The 18,180-nt window shown below is 36.0% G+C and overlaps 1 long non-coding RNA gene across 1 annotated transcript in view; it reads right to left on the bottom strand.

Annotated features, from left to right (window-relative positions):
* Positions 1–18,180, bottom strand: part of LOC102158650 (uncharacterized) — a 103,396-nt gene that overhangs the window by 8,721 nt on the left and 76,495 nt on the right. The window contains exon 5 of the long non-coding RNA XR_014839915.1: positions 6,423–6,633. This is a non-coding gene — a long non-coding RNA (uncharacterized LOC102158650). The remainder of the gene's footprint in view (positions 1–6,422; positions 6,634–18,180) is intronic.

Raw genomic sequence — 18,180 nt, 5'->3', positions numbered from 1 at the left:
CAGCTGCTGACCTATTCTATAGCCACATTAGCCAGATCCAAGCCACGTCTGTGACCTACACTGCATCTCACAGCATTGTAAATCAACTAATTTTAATTTTTAAAAAAGATATAAAAATAAATCAGAATGGGGAGTTCCCACTGTGGCTCAGCAGTAACAAACCCAACTGGTATCCATGAGGATGCAGATTTGATCACTGGCCTTGCTCATTGGGTTATGGATCCAGCATTTCTGTGAGCTGTGGTGTAGGTCACAGATGCAGCTCAGATCCAGTGTTGCTGTGGCTGTGGTGTAGGCTAGATCTGCATTTCTGATTGGACCCCTAGACTGAGAACTTCCATATGCTGCAGGTGCAGCCCCCCCAAAACAAACAAACAAACAAACAAATAAATAAATCAGAATGAAAATAATCATAGGATTATTAAGGATGGAATCACTACAATTGATTCTAACTCCGATTGGTTTTTCACAATGATCCTCTCAAATTCTACCTACTTCCTCCACAATGTGCCATTGCTTTAAGTAGTTCTCATCTTATAGGCAATATTATCTACTCTAAAATATTTAATAATGTCAATCTGCTTATATAAATTCAAACTTATATAAAATCTGTTTATATAAATTCATTTTCCCCTGATAGCTAGTCCACTAATTCTTCAGTCTAAACCAAGACTATTCTTTAAGAAACATTAGTAGCTCTTTAGATCCCACAGAAATCTTATCATCCTCTCAACACAGAGAATAATTGTGTGTGTATGTGTGTATGTATGTGTAGTTATTGGCCAATTACTCATTTAGGACAGTTAAATTACTACATTTTTTCTAAGCTTGTATATTTATAGTTATCTCCATAAATAGTATAGATGTGCCCTCCTTGGCCATGGTCTGTTATCTTATACTTTAAAGTAGTAAGCCAAGCGCTTTTCATATGATATGGTGGGTAATATGTGTTGACTGATAAGCCACAATTCAATCTAACCAAATCAAATCTTCATACTTGTCTCATCCACTGCCTCATTCTATTATTGAATCATAGAAACACCAATAAAAACAACTCTAAGTCAACCACTTCTACTTCTTCAATTTTTCTAGGTGAGTTTTGGGATTGAGGGTGTATAAATATTTCCTCATGGGGTAGAAGGTAGCCTGAGGCTGAGAGCCAGAGACTAGAGGCTCATCAAAAAGTTCTTCACTGTAAGAGAGGGAGAAGTGGGTGACTAGTAGGGATGCAAAATGCATTTTTAAATTCATCAACCAGTTGATTTCTGATAGGTCATGAGAGCGTCAATGGTTCAGAACGAGGGAGCATTTGTGATAACCTCAGAGATTCTGATTTTGGATAGGAACATGCTCAGATAAAGAACAAAACCCCTATTTTGTCATCTTAATAGCAGATAAACCTACTCTTCATTCAGTCATTCAACCAATACTCTTTAAGCTTATACTAAGTTCTAATTTCGTCTTCTGAGTTCCTGTAGTTTCTTCCCTTTTACTCTCAGAGTCATATTTTTGGTTGAGGCTATTTGAAATTTATTTTATTAAAATCAAAAAATGGGTTTTTGTAATTATTTATTATATATTGCTTACATTATATAGTTATATACTAGATATATATTAGATATTATATCTTTCTTTTTAATAGGTTCTCTTTCTTATAAACACTGATTTTTTAAAGTTGTATTTCAAATTCTGGACACCACTCCATCATCATGTGCCTCTATTATTTATTTTTGTTTGGTTCTCTTTGGAATTGTTTTTTAAGCTCAAGTCACTGAATCTGCATCAATTTCCACTTCTTTATATGCATATTCCCTTCAGATAATAGGAAAGCCTGGTTGCTTAAAAAAATAATAAAATAAATCAAAACCTAAATAATTGCTATAGCTAATTTAATCTGTTGTTTGGATGACTACATTCTCTTGACAGCCAAATCAGCCATGCATATACAAATCCTAGAAATTAGAGCTGGTATAGACAGTGGCAAACTTCTAGTCAGAACACTAGTTGAGAAAACTTCAGTGTAAGAGGTGAAATAACTCCTTCGAAGTCTCACTCCCAATTTGGGTCTCTTTTCACAGGTTGCCAATAGAAAGGTTAAACTAACAAGTTTCATTTCTTTGATTCTTATTGCAATTACTTCTTTTGCTGTTAATAAGTATAGAAGAAAGGGAGGTGAGAAATGTCCAGATGAGAAGAATCATTACAAGGCCTTTCTGCTTATTTTTCCTATGTCTTTGAATGTCAAATTATATTTCCATTTCTTTTGACCCTTTCTATTTTCCTATAAATAATGATGGTCCAAAATTTCCTTTCAAACACTGAGTATCACTCTCTTTCATCCACCCTCATCTAATTATTTTTTTTCTTTTCCTCTCTTGTCAAGTTAACAGCATCTGTTGATATTTTCAGAGGACAAATCATGTGTGAAGCAAGACCAACTTTAAAGTTTCTGGTACAATAGATGATCAGTCTAAATATTGTACAATACATGCTGTGCTTCATGGATGGCTGCTGATAATTATTTTGAGGCCAATAAGCAAGGTTTTCCTCCAAGGCACAGATTAGGATTCAAAAATATTTGATAGAGACAATCGAATTGGAAAGGATGATGGAATTCATTGTAATTAAGTTGAGCAAAGCAGTTGAAATGAGATCCAGATAACACTGTTATTATCCCTTACTATCTATGAGGAGATCAGGATTTATTTTACACAAATCATTCAAATGCATTTTATTATGCAAATACTTCCTATGGACTACAGAGATTAAAGAAATTACAATTCTCTCTTGGTAGTGAAAATGTTAAAAGGTTCAAACACTGGAAAGTTAAAGATCATGATATATGTGATTTATGGCTGGATGTGAAGGGAAAAAGGAGAACAGCCGTTAGCCAACATCTGCCTTCCACAGAGCTTTCTTTCCTTTTCAAGTGTTTGAGAAAATGTTTGGCAGTCTCTTTTTCCTGAATCACTATGATAAAAGCATTGCCTAGCAAATGTATTCCAAATGAATAACATTGGATTGTTTGTGAGATGGTTACCTATTTCTTTTCCAGCAATTCAATATTTTGCCTTTGGTAATAAATAATGCCTTACTTTTTGGCACTACCTCATTCTTTCATAAGCTTTATTTAATTGCGTCCTGTCACCTTAGGAAGGCAGGCAATGAAGGCACAAAGGAAACACTTGCCTAAAGGATTATGGATTTATCATCACACAGCTTGCACTCTTTGTATGTCAGACTGATGCTAACTCTCGTCATTAGAGGCTGGAGTACTCTTTTAGTGAAAGAATGGTAGGATTTGAATGGACTTTAAAGACAATTTTACTTATTTTTAAAACTTTTACAAATGAGATAGGAAGTCCTCAAAAGCTAAATGACTTGGCTGTTTTTCCCCCAAATTTTCTCTGTTGCTGGACTTTTGGAGGCTGCCCTGATTTCTGTATTCTGAATTTAAGGGCCTATGTTACATTAAAAAATGTTTTTACTACCTTCCTACTTTAATATGAGTAACTGCCATGTGTGTTATACATCAATTGTGTCCAACAGCATGACACACATCATCTCAGTTACTATTCATTATAATCTCTGAAGTATGAACTTTATCATTCTAATTTGGAGGACTTGAAAATTAGGCTTGGGTCAAATAATTTGATCAAAGTCACAAAGCTAGTCAATTATGGGTCCAGAATGAACAACTGTAATTTGATTCCAGATATTATACTACATTTAAAGAGAGCCTAGGTATTTTGTTGCCCAAAAGGTTAAGGATCCAGCATTGTCACCACAGTGGCTTGGGTCACTTTTGTGGCATGGGCCCAATCCCTGGCCCAGGGAACTTTCATATGCCACAGTCATGGGCAAATAAGTAAATAAATAAATAAAGGAGAGCCTATATAGGTAGGTAGTATATACATTAAACTGTAACATATGCAATATATATATATATTTATTTATTTATTTATTTATTTAAGCTGACAGAGCTCACAATTTAGTTGACATTTGGATACTGTCATAAATTTATAACCATAAAATGTGACCAGCAATATTAAAAGGTTCTCAGCATAGTGCTCCAGGTATTTGTTGAACGAATGAAAGAAAGGCAACAAATCATAAGTGCTAAGTAGCATAGATTAAAAACTGCCCTAAGGTTAGAGGAGCAAGAAGGAAGACATATCTTTCCTGAAAAAACAAACTACATTTAAACATATAGAAAAACATTGACTGTGCTTAGTCCAACTATCACATTGAGAGACTCACATCTATCATTACATTATCTCTGACAGTGACAAATGTGTTGTTTTTAAAAGTGCTATTGTTAATAAGCAACGTACTCATTTATTTATCTTTAAAAAGCTTTGTCATGTGAAAGCACAGACCATGTTTCATAAGCTTGACTAAATAATATGTATCAAAATCTTTGGCACATAGTTTGCACATGAAAAAAATCTCTGGATTTGAAATTAAATTATGTATTTCTCATGTGTGAATTCAAACAAGTTTCTGAGATTATTTCCAAAACTATCTCTAAGGGATGAAAAGTCCTTATATTGACCCTACTCCACTGAAACAGAGCTTCTTTTTGTATTTCAAAATGTCCCATTCAACTATGAGCTCACTCTTTGCTTTCTTTCACAATCCTGTAGACTTCTCAAATCTTTACTTTTCATGTATTACTTTTTTTCCTTTTACTTCTCTTTCACTGCTTTGAAGCTTTTTTTAAAAAAATCCCATACAATATTTGAGATTTTAAACTAGAGAAATATAAGATTATCTGTATTCTATTCAATATCACATCTTACTCATTTTAATATGCATGGCATTTTATAATATTCTTAATAATTCTCAAAAAGTATAGGTATGGAATTTCCTTATATAGATTTGTCCCCCACATAAAGGAACAAGTCAGATTTTGCTATGTTAATAATTTTTTTAGACGTGACATATTGGTTGTTATCACAAAACAGTAATTCACCAAGGGATTTTAACCTCATTGATTCCTTGAGATTACTCAATTTCAGGTAACATCTTTCTAACAAAAGGTTTATGTACTGAGTGAATGAATTTCTTCTAAAGACATTTTAAAGACAATCTAGTCCTTATTTTGTACATTATTTGTTATTCTAGGAAATAGTAAACTCTCCTAAATTTACATAGTCATTTAACATAAAATTTTTCCCACGTCAAAAATTATTTCTTTTAGGAGTTCCCATTGTGGTGCAATGGGATCAGTGGCATCTCTGCAGCTGGATCCCTGGCCTGGAACAATGGATTAAAAGGATGTGATGTTGCCACACCTGTGTGTAGTCCACAACTGTGGTTTGGATTTGACCCTTGGCCCAGGAACTCTATATGGCATGTGGTGGCCAACAACAACAACAAAATTATTTTTAAAAAATTATATATGTTAATTGCTGCATGTTTAACATCAAAATTTCTGCTCAAAGGAGCAAAACAAGCAAATAAGACTTGAGGTGGAAAAAGAGTGTGCCCATTAACAGGCCAAATAAGATTTATGGTTCATTCAAACTATCATCAATGAATGCATTAGTTACATGCAATGGCTTGTGAGAACGTCCATGAAGCTTATTTGAGTGAGAACTGTGCAGAAAAACATTGAAAGTACAGCATTATAGGATGTAACCATCAACAGCATTTCTCACCCATAATTGCTCTTATAAAACTATAGAGTATAGCTCTTAGGATTTCTGGATTAAAATCTAGTGCAAACTTGTAGTTTATTGCTATTAGATAACAAAAAATCTTTAAAACATTTTGAATTAATGACCAATTCAGTAATTAATATGTCCAGTAAGTATAATAATTAAAGACTTCAAATTGAAAGCCCCTCCTCTCCCAGCTCTGCTTTAATACTGAAGGGGAGGCTCTATGCCTACCTGTGTTTCTATCTTTGCTCCCACAATTGGCAGACTGTGGTTTCTGACTCCTCTAGCATCAAAGGGGTGGTGGCAGTGGAAGAAAGAAGAAGAAGACCTTAGAAAGGATCAGGAAAGATTTTACGTGACTGAGTTCTCCTGAGTTGGCACTCTCTGGGCTTGGCAAATGTTGAAAGCTAACTACTTCTAATGGATAGTGTGTGGGTTCTTTGGAAATGTTCCCATTACTGGACCTGTCTTCCTACAATTCACTTGACTTAGCCTGATAGAAATCTCTGTCTGGTAGTTTCCAACTTCTTCCTAATCCCCTAGACATCTGCTGGTACCCAAAGGCAGCCTCCCTCTGGGGAGGTCTCTTCTTCACTCCAGATAGCCCCTTTAGGCAGGATTTATAACAGCTTCATGCCAGCTCTCTAGTGTGGCCCACATCTCATCCACAGGAAAGATATAGTTTTGGTTTTCTGTTGCTAGACCACTAATGTCCCTCCACTCTGTTCACCCAGTTCCCTTCAGCAATCCTCTTACCTTTTAGCTCTGACAGCACTGGGGGCATGTGTCAAGTTCTCCAAATGGTTTCTTTAAATTTCCTGTCAATAGGCTTGAGGTGAACGGTGAGCCCCTCCACCTTGCCTCCCATGTGAGCAGGAATTGGCATTGTCAGCAGATGATAGCTCTCCAATGAAATCTTCTCTTCAGTCTCCAAGGTGGCCCCTTTCAACAGCAATCCTTCTATATCCTGAACAAAAGTTTGGGAAACAGTCTGAAATTTATTTTTTTAGGACGTTCCCATTGTGGCTCAGAGGCAATGAACCTAACTAGTATCCATGAGGACAAGGGTTCAATCCTGGCCTCACTCAGTGGGTTAAGGATCTGGAATCGTTGTGAGCTGTGGTGTAGGTCACAGACATAGCTCAGATCCCATATTGCTGTGGCTGTGGTGTAGGCCGGCAGCTGCAGCCTGGGAGCTTCCATATATTGAGGGTGTGGCCCTAAAAAAGAAAAAAAAATTAGTTTTCAGTTCTTTATTTTGCACATCCTGTCCAGATGATCAAGTAGTTAGGCCTCAGACAAAACTGAGATAATTATCTTCTAATGTGTTTGCTATAACCCTACTTATATGTAGATTAGTTATCTATTGCTGCATAACAATATTGCCACAAATTTAGTTGCTTAAAATGTCACAGATTTATTATTTCACAGTTTCTTGAGTGAAGAGTCTGGGTATGGCTTAACTGAGTCCTCTCTTTAGAGTCTTACAAAGCTATATAGTCAAGGTGTCACCTGGAGCTGGGGTCTTATCTGAGGCCTACCTGGGGAAGGATCCACTACCTAGATCACCTGGTTACCAGCAGCATTTAGTTCCTCCAAGCTTGTTTCTTGCTGGTTGTCAGTGGGGGCTTCCCTCAATTTCTTGTCAGGTGAGCTTTTTCCAAAAGGCCACTTGCTTCCTCAAGATCATCAAGGAAAAGTCAGTTTTTCATCAGGATAGGCGATACAATTTTATGTAACATAATCACATATGTGAAATCACATACATCCAATCACCTTTCTATACTCAATTTATTAAGAGCAAAGTCTAGATCCCACCTCTTCAAAGTGAGAAAATTATACAAGAGTGAGAATATCAGGGTCAGGATTATGGGGGCCGCATTAACATCTGTCAGCCATAAAATACAAACAATGAAAAAAGTCAGATATATGTGTGTCTGTGAGTGTAGTGATATCTGTGTAAGATTACTTGACTCTGGAGATAATATGGGCAAAGACACTAGATTTTGATATAGAAAAAGATAATGGAATGTGTTAGTATAATAAGAAAGAGAAGAAGGAGAGAGGAAAATCAAAAAGAAAAGGGAAAAATTCATTTAAAAGTAAGCATGCATATGATCATATTTATTCATTTATAGAAAATACATGTATAAACTATATACATGTATGTGAAAGAAATATAAATAAATTAAATTAAATGCTTATAAAGAAGAAAAAAGAGAAAGATTTAGCCTCTTGCTTTTCCTATGAGATGCTTCTAAATTTGGTTAAGAGAGCGGGAGTTTTATTTTTCTTTTAGAAGAACTATAAAAACAACAACAGCAGTGGACACAAAATATTTAACAACTGAATAGCATTTTATACATAATTTACTAAAAACTTTATTAAAAACTTCACCAAAAACTGTTTCCATGGATGGATATAGCAATTAACTTGCCTTTTCAATCACATACACACACACACACACACACACACACACACACAAACACACACACATCAGAGCCCAGTTTTGCTTTGGATTTAGTTTGCAGTACAGGAGAATAGAGTTTGATTAAATGATTGTCAAGTGTTTAAAAACTGTCCAAACAGTTCTGTTTTAGAGCATACAAGGATAAAACAACAAATGAAAATAAACAACAGATTCCCCAAAATTCAAAATCATCAATAAATCTCAATACTTGGAAGCCTGTAGCTACAGAAAATGATAATATTATGATTACCTTATTAGACACACTGATAATCTAGCTTTTTTAACAAAATAAAACATAGACTCATTGTTCCAAAGATCTCAAGTAGAAAATAGTAGAAATTTTGGTATAAAAAATTTGAGAGAAAAAGGCAAAAGAGATTAAAGCCTTAGAAGTATATTGAATCATAGGACCTAGGGCAAAATTCAGTCTTTGCCAATTTCTCCTATGCTCTATACACCTTACAAGCTGTATTCCTACATCTCCTTTCCTCTTTCCATGGCATCAGTTGCTTTGATTCTTTTTTCTATTTCCTCCTCTTTCTTAATCCATTCTAGATCCTGTTCTTATCCTTATCCTTTTAAACTCAAGTATTCTCTCTGACAGAGTTGAAAACTTTTCAGTTCTTCCCTTCTAAGAGAAAACATCTTCATTACTGCATGGATACTACTGCTTTATAATTATTTGTTTATCATCTGTCACTTCCAGCAAATTGGAGGTCCTTTTCATGTCTTTATCAACAGCTACATGTACTGTGCTTGGCTTATTGGCAAAATGTGCTGACAAGTGAATGAATTTTTCATTTACTTTTATAATGTATCCTTCCTCTAAATCATTATCACTCTTCTGGCCTCTCTGTACCACTTTCTGTTCTGCAAGGTCTAAACATTTTACAATTAGAAGGACCCTTAGAAATGAAATATCCTATATTTCTCAAGGTACAGTCTATGTACTTTCCTAGACTCTAGACCTTGCTCATTAAAAAGGTATGTTCTTGGTGTCAACCCAGATCTACTCGAAATCACTTGGTTACAGTTAGGGAACTGAACAGTCCCTGTCAACAAGCTCCTGAGTTATTCTTATAAAAATTAATGGTACAGATTTACCAGAGCACTATTTGAGTGGATTAGAAATTTAGAAATAGAACAAAAAGAGTCAGCTTGGAATCCTTGAGAATTGAGAAGTCATTTAGGGACTAGATTGGTAGTGCAATTGTGACAAAGATGAAATCTTTTCTAATTTCTTCCTTTATGAAGTCATTTAGGGACTAGATTGGTATGCGATTGTGACAAAGATGAAATCTTATCACAATTTCTTCCTTTCTGATTTTGTGTGACTTAAAGGGCACATGTGACTAGCCATCAATGTACATATTTTTAGCATTAAATGCACTTCTCAGAGAATGTGCTAGATTGTTTCAATTATTACTATGAAATTGACTGTACTCGGGCTATAGACATGACGTCCTTGAATCTTCATGGGGAGCTGGCCTGTTTGCAATTGAGTATAGCCTAAATTAGAAAAATTTATGGTCATTCAGTAATCATTACTGAGTTCAGGTAATAAGAATAAATCTACCTATGTCCATAATTTTATAATTTAATAAAGTATAGCTTTCACATCTGGGTATCTCATAGGGCTTTCTAGTGGTTTGGTTTTGTACTTGTGTGTCTGTTATTGGAAAAAGTTTAGACTGGAGCACTATTAGATTATACAGCTAAGAAGTCACAGGTTTCTCTTAAACATGCTGCCTTTTGAGTGGATTTTGAAAGGAATTCAGTGATTTGTTCTTTCTGGGTAAAGTGCTCCTGCCATCCTAGCCTGTGTGAGCAGAATGAAGTCCACATATGGACTGTAACTTCTATCTTTGTCATATATTTTATCTCTCCCTTTCTTGTTTTTAATCCTTTTCTTCTTTCTTCTTTCTCCCTCTCCTTCCCCCTCCCACTCTCTTTCTTCTCTCTTCTCTTTGACACATATACACACAATTAAGGAGTGAAAGAAACAAATTAATATCATTGAAATTGTTAACAAAACTCAGATGTGTTTCTAATTTAAGACCAAATTAGACTTCCATTTTTAGTTTTTCCATATACAGCTGCATGCCATGTTGTTCACAATTTTCCCTTTGCCAAAGATACTGTTAAACATTGATTTTCCTTAAAATCTGAAAACAATATACATTTTTCCATGAATATTGCCTTCAAGATCACAAATAGTCTTTTACTTTTTCTTCATAAGAACTCTGAAGGTTTCTCTTAAAGATGTCACTACTTATGGGTATAAATAGAACTGAAAACCTGAAGTACATTTTTTCTCCATCACTTAGAGGTGACCCACCAAGCCTTAGGCCCATATGGACTTGCCTTTTGGTACATGTGCTTTATTCTTATGCTGAACAGATTCACCCTGACCCTGGCTGCTGTCCACCATTATGGTCTGGCTATTGTCTTTTTTCAATCAACTAAAAAGATTTACTTAGAATCTGAGAGCTTGAAGAAACTTTGAGTCATATCCTCTAGTCAATCACTTTCTCATAGAATAGAGACCCAGGCAGGGTGAGGAACTTGCTTTTGTCTACAAACTAGGCCATGAGGAGGATGGGTATAGACAGGGCTCTGTGCTCATGATTTCCCAGTTTTAATTGTCAGTGGTTTCTTGCAGAATTTTGTTCTGCCTATCATGTTTTGCATGGCTCTAACCCAGGACTTTATTGCATAGAGGTGGTTTTTGACGATAAGTTATGAGGGTTAAAACCAAACAAAGATATTTTAAATAGGGCTTTTATGTTCACTAAATATTATTATAAAGGTAATCTGGAAGGTGATTTTTCTTTGGGGGGGTTTGCACTCACAGCATATGGAAATTCCTGGTCCTGGAATTTCCACATTGCCACAGCTGCAACCCACATCACAGCTGTGGCAATGCCAGATCCTTAACCTCAATGCTCTGGGCTGGGGACTGAACTTGTGCCTCAGCAGTGACCTGAGCCACCACAGAGACAACACCAGATCCTTAACCTTCTGTGCCATAGTGGGAATTCCAAGGCTTGTTCTTAAAGTGAGTAGTTTCGACGGTAAATCCTTTTTAAAATCTGTGGCCTAATTTGGAGACTGATAGGCTGAAATAAAACTCCATAAACCCATTGGAAAAAAACTATTTCTCTTCATATTTTCCTCTAGTCTCTTGTACACCAATTTTTAAGTTATTACTTCCTGATCGACAAGAAAAATATTTTAAAATTTACGAGGTAAGTATTATTGTCCCTATCTTATGGGTAAACATCTTAAAAAAGAGTTTTTGGACTCTTTGTGGACATTTGTGAACTTGATGGAACATCTGAAATAAACAAGTTACCAAACCTTCTTGTAAGGTTTCTAAAACCTGTTGAGGTAGGGAAAATAAGAGTCACCTCACAGAGCGATGGAGATGGTCAAATGAAACAATGTCTATGATGTTCCCCTCGCGGTGCAGAGCCACTGAAAACACTGTGATCGTGATCACAAAGAAAATAAGTGTCAACCTCTCAAAGGTTTTAACTTAAAATGTGAGTGGGGAATGGTGTTCTTCAGAGAATTTTAGGCTTACTCTGATGGTAGATTTCAGGTGTCCACTGAGAGAGTTCCTAAGGAGCTTTACGAATAAATGAAGACATTGGGTGGACCTTTATTCCAGGTCCTTATTCATCTTTCTTGCAAAGTGCTTTCTCATAGACTTCAATTGAGCACATTCTCTTGGACAGGAACTGAGAATTCCTGACATGTGATAGGAAACAAAACATACCACATTGACACCGTGGACGTTCAGACTGCTGGTATACTGGCATCCCCCATCTATGCTCACTGTATTTAGGAGCAAAAAACATATAGTTCCACTTCAGTATGGGCCAGGTCAGGCTACAGGGAGTATTCCCTACACTTAAGAGCAAATTACAATTGCTGACCTCCTAAGAAAAAGGCTCTGTAAACCAAATGAAACAGGAAATATGAAAGTGCTCCTAATGTTTCAGGAGAAAAAAATGGTCTAAGTCCAAAGGAGTATAATTTGGTCAGCGAGCTCAGCTCAGCTTTTGCACACATTCCATGAGGTTGTAGAGTGAAACATGCTCCCAACCACCAAGTATTTTTTGAATTATTTCTCAGGATACTTTCAGTAGCTCCATAAACAATATATGCTATGCTCATTACAATGGGGTAAAATGGGTAGTAAGGCAGGAAGATTGTGCTTAGCTTTTGTAGAAGGAACCGTAACGTTTTTCAAAGAGAAGTGGATCCACTTTGAATTTCCTATCCTTTTTCACTGCCTTTGCTGAAAAGAGATATCAGAGATAGAAAGAAGTAAGTGGGCTTTGAGGAGTAGAGTGAAGACAGAAAACCACTTTTACATAGAAATCAAATAGCAGTAAAACTGCAAAATAATAGCAGACTTGGCAAACTCTAAAACAAATGTGTTTTAAATTTGGCCCTGGAAGATGTCTATGGTATAATCCTACACAAAGACTGAGTAAAGAACCATCTCCATTTAAATCCTCCTCAATGCAAACTGTCATTTACACTGCCTCTAGTTAGAGCTGAGGGAAGAATGAGGCCCATTTGCCTTCAAAAGAAATCTGGTTTAAGATAGAAGCTAAGCAGGTGTACAGGAATTTTGGATTAATAAAAATGTAATAATCTTTCTTTGAAGCTAAATGACATCTGGGTTGCCTAATACTGCAAGTATTAATCTTAAATATACAAATTAAGCAATTTTTCTGGGGTGGGGTGAGCAGGGGTAATGAGGGGCAGCTTCTCATGGTCTGGGCAAAGTTAAAATGGGTTTTGAGGAATACCAGAATGAATGTCCAGAGATCATTTTGAGTTGACTCTTGGCCGACAAACATTGCTTATTTTTGAAAGCATATTTACTAGAGAATAGGACACACACAGAGTCAAGAGTTCACAAGGCCTGAGGATTCATTAATAATAATAATTGTTGGTCTCCCAAGAGGCTATTCCATTCCATGAAATAAGCAAAAAGCATGTGGCCGAGTGATTTTTATAGGAGAGAGCTTAAGTGTTGAAGACTAAGTGATTCAGACAATTTCAGCACCTTACTGGGAGCAAGAAATTGAGATTCTCATCTAAGTCTAGATGTTTTTCAAGTGCAGTTATTCTAAAGTAACCTTAAATTCGAGATCGTGTTGCTTCTGTGAACCAAATTATGAATAAGACGAGGCTCAACGTCTTCATGCAGTTCAGGAACAACTGAAATCCTGAGATAATAGACATGTGTTCATGAGATTTATTGTGCTGTTTTATTTCCCTCTACATGTTTTGTCATCTCTGAAGTTGCTGTGAACTGAAGTTTGGTTCTTGCCATCAGCCTCTATATGAATTAAATCGTGAGCCACTATAGCTGCTGACCCACAGCACTCCCCGCCCCCAGCAGAGCTCAGGGTGAAAATCAGTAGTGAGGCACTCTGTGCTCTGAGAAAACTGGAAGAACAGGGCTTCAGAGAGTCAGATATTTTTAGGATAAGATTTTATGCGCCCAATTCTTGCATCTCCTCATATCTAAAAAACACTAAAATCCTTCCTGGTGATGTCTGCTGGTAACCTTCAGATCAGGAACAAAATTTGTAAAGTGTGTGTATGGCTGCGTGCACCTCCTCCGCACCTCTATCTTATCTTGATATTCCCCCTTTCCTCTTAGGGTGGTATTTCAAGTATCTAAAATACTGCCTCCCAGGCTGTAGTTAAGGATAAAACAAAGAATGTCACGGTTGTTGGTGGATGCAGTCACCTCCAAGGGTGAGAGCCAGTGAGTCCTGCAGGCTGTGAAAACTCAGGATAAGGGTCCTGATAGCTGAGATGCATATCAAAGGAATGATTTCAGTGAGCCCAGGCCTCTTTTGTTCCTGATACCTCCCCTTCGTTGCAAAAACTCCTGTATATCCTAGCTCTCCCATGGCTGCTGCCCCAGAGCAGTTTTTCAGGGCTACCTGAGATGCTGTTTCCAGGATTAAGTCCTAATTTTGCCCCAAATAAAACTTAACTCTTAACTTTCAGGTTGTGCATTTTTTTATACCGACATTGCAAAGGGAGTTCCCTGGTGGCTGAGTGGGTTAAGTATCTGGCATTGTCACTGCTGTGGCTCCAGTCACTGCTGTGGTGTGTGTTCGTTCCCTGGTCCGGGAACTTCTGGATGCCATGGCAGCAGCTAAAACAAAAACCAAAAACCAAAAAAAAAAAAAAAAAAAGAGAGAGAGAGAAATTGCCACAGTAAATGTCCATAGTAGCAGTGCCTACCTTAGAAACTGTTCCCTGTTTTCTTTTTAAGCAATGAATTAAACTTTCATGTAGGTACAAACAGGCATATCTGAAACAAATTCCTTAAAGAAAGATTATGTATCTTCTTCATCATCCTGCACTTTGGGTTAAAATGGGTAAAGCGCAGGCATAGATACAGAATTTTTAAACAAGCAACTTAGGTACGAGACAGGGCTGAAAGTGACCTTATAGTCAGGCTATAATAGCACAGCCAAGCATGCTTTTTTTTTTTTTTTAACTTTAGCATTTTTTTTTCTTTTAACTTTTATGGTGTGTTGATTTGGAGTGAATCTGGCAGTTATCGGCAGCACAGCCCCACCAGGCCTTCCTTTGCTGCTTCCAAAGTAGTGCAGCATCAAACTTAGCTATTCAGTAAAACCATGTTAGTTGGAGTTAACATAAAACATTGTATATTTTATGCATTATATGTATAATATATACATTACATATACAGTCATCCCTAGGTGTCTGTGGAGGATTGGTTCCAAGACACCCCCAGAACCTTGATACCCAAATCCATGGATGTATGCTCAAGTTCTTTATATAAAATGGTGCAGTATTGACATAAAAACTACTCACATCCTCCCACATACATTAAATCATCTCTAGACTTCCTATAAACCTAATACAATTAAATACTTTGCAAATACTTGCAAACACAATGTAAAGGCTATGTAATTATTTGCCCACACAGGGCAAATTCAAGTTTTGCTTTTTGGACCTTCCTGGAATTTTTTTTAAAAGTTTTTTTTATCTGTGGTTGGTTGAATAGGTATTTGGGGAATCCAGGAATACAAAGAGCAGACTGTATGCACGCGTGCACACACACACACACACACACACAGGCACACACATATACATATGCACACATAGGTACACTAACATCTGTACATATGTTACAATCCAGCTGTTGATGCTCACTTCAACCCCTGCTAGTAAAGAGTCAGTATTTATCCTATCTCACCTTCTGTTGCTGCTTCTTTTCTTATGTGCATTTTCTGTCTTCCCAAGCAGAGTAGCTGTGAAAGTCTTCAAGGACATAAACAATCTTACATACAAATACGAAGTTTTAGGCATCATACTTATTTGTAGACAAAAAAAAATCAGTATAGACCAAAATAAATAAATGATATTCCCCTTTTTGGCAACAGTGTGAGGGCATGAGATAGTGTGATTTAGTTAACCTTTAAAAAGGAATATGGATTTGTCATAAATGTATTTCTATTTTTTAAGGGATGTACAGACAGGAGCCACTAAGTATACTCACTAAGCTGCATTACTGTCTCCCTGAGCTCCTAAAATGTTATAGTGTCAACCAGACTTCACTGACTCATGTGCCTGCATGGGTAGTCTCTGATGTCTGTGACCTGATTTTTTAATTAAGGAAAGTGTTAGTATTTATATTTAGAATTGGGAGGGGAGGAGAGAAGAGATAGAAAGACAGGCAGATACAACTTCACTTCTCAGCAAAATCAAAGCTTTAGCTCTACAATATTTTATACAATATATCTCTGATTACTGAACATTGGTTACTACCTGTAGGTTTATAATATCCCAAGAAGTTTTCAATTAGCATATGAACTATTAGAAATCCATGTAATTCTCAAAGCAAAATAGTTTTGGTTAAATCTAATAGTCAAATTCAATGTATGATTTAACATGTTTCCCCGCCCCTTTTTTTCCAGGACGTAAAAATGGGACTGATGGAGATAGCAGACAGAGTATTACATAATCAAATAACAAAAGATGTTGCATTGCCAAAAATGTCTGAGAATCTCTTTGCTGGGCCATCCCATTTCCTTATTTATTTGTTTTTTTCTAGACTGAAATGGTACACGACATATTCCACTTCCCTTTTCTCTTAAAACCTGGTTATAGCTCTATTTACTTTGAGGTCAGTCTAACCATACCCCCTAGAGGCTGTGTAATTTCAGCATGGATGGCTGAAATAATGCCTCTTCTGGTTGACTGAGGGGTACATTAATGAAAACAGATCATTTAGTAGTACTCTGGTATCAAAAGGAAAAACAAAGTGAATTTTCTCAGTTTTCCAAACAGTAATTCTATGAAAGAAACATACCTATATAGCTTATTGGTATTCATTCTGTGAAAGTAAACTAACAATCTAAACTGGGAGCAATACTATAAAACATTAATTATGTGAGTTTTGTTTGATCTGTAAAACAAAAACAAAAATTTAAAACTTCCCTTCCATAATGGTTAAAAAAAGGAGGCATGACTTTCTAATAACAAATCCTGAAAGACTGGTCTTTGCCATGAAAATCTGGACAAGAGTTTCTCAAACCACTTACGATCCTGACAGATGAATAGGATCATATTCTAACACTAATTGGTATTAATTGCTTTTAATTTTTAGAGATTGATCCACTAATCTGTTCGTGAGGAAGAAGACAATGTTTGTGTCAAGTCTCTAACTCCATTAATCAATGCTAACATTAAAAAAATCTGATATTCCCTGTTTAGAGTTGAGCGTTCTCAAAGGAATAAATTTAATTTTAAGGAGTTTAATTTGAACTATGGCTATTCTGAATATATAATTGTGTGCTTTCAAAACCGTTGGCCTTAAAACAAAAAACTTTTGCCCTTGAAGCAAGAATCAGGAGCTGGCTAATCTTTACACCTTTCTTTTAATATGAAACACAATTCATATGAATAACACTGAGCCCCAGCCTTTGACCCTAAAACGAGAGATTAGGATGCAAATCTATTTACAGTTTTGTAGGAGTTATTTGTGTACAGAAGTTGGAAGACTAATTATAACTCCCATTTATTGAGTGTTTCCCATGTGCCAGCCACTGTTTGAAGAGCTTTACAAATCTGCTCAAGTAATCCTCTTAACAACCTATGAAGTAGTTACTAATTATCCTCCTCTTATTAAATATGAGCGAGATACACACAAAAGATATTAATCATCCTGCCCAAGGTCACAAAGCCAGTAAGGGGAGGAATTGGCATTCTGAATCTAGGGAGCTGGACTCCAGAGCCTGCCTTCTTGATCATGTGGTACACAGTCCCAAAGACTAGAAGACATGCTAAAACTAATTCAAATCATCAACTCAGAAAATAAGACTAATATTCCTTCCATACCACCCTACTAGATATATTTTACAAAATGTTAAGCCATGGACTCTAATACAAATATTTAAAATTTGATAACAGAAAATATAAAAAAAAAATCATGGGTCAGCTACATATCAATCATTATAAATATATCATTTTATTTGCTACTATAAAAGATGCAACTGTGTGTAAAAATGTCCTCTAGGAAATTGCAACTTAGCAACAGAGGGAAGTATATAAACAATATAATGTAATATGTGAAAAGGCCATATGACCCTATCAACACAATGGACTTCAGAAGCTCAGAACAGAGTTCTCGCTTTTGATCTAGGGTAGGTAGCATCTAAGCTAAAGCTTAAATGTCAGTTGAGAATATATTATAAAAAGTTTTGAATGCCATGTGAAATACATTTAGGCTGCAGAGAACCTCTAAAGATTTTTGTGTTGGCAGAAGGAATGTTCAAGTGAGTTTAATAATGTAAGAAGAGCCATTTTGAAAATTGTAAAATTTAATTTGGATATAAAGATTAACTTTTTAAATTGAGGTATAATTGATCTAATGTTATATTAGTTAGGTATACAATGTAATGATTTGTGTAACACAAAGTATAAACATTCAATGATTAATGGGGAAAATTTGGGCGGAAAATTTCAATA

The sequence above is a fragment of the Sus scrofa genome, chromosome 1 (assembly GCF_054392235.1).
Source record: "Sus scrofa isolate SSC_HxYL_T2T_F1_AM1 chromosome 1, Sscrofa_HxYL_maternal_Yorkshire_Landrace_v2.0, whole genome shotgun sequence".
In the NCBI taxonomy this organism is placed as follows: domain Eukaryota; kingdom Metazoa; phylum Chordata; class Mammalia; order Artiodactyla; family Suidae; genus Sus; species Sus scrofa.
The sequence above is the reverse complement of the archived record's forward strand: the minus strand, read 5'-3'. Positions and strand labels throughout refer to the sequence as shown.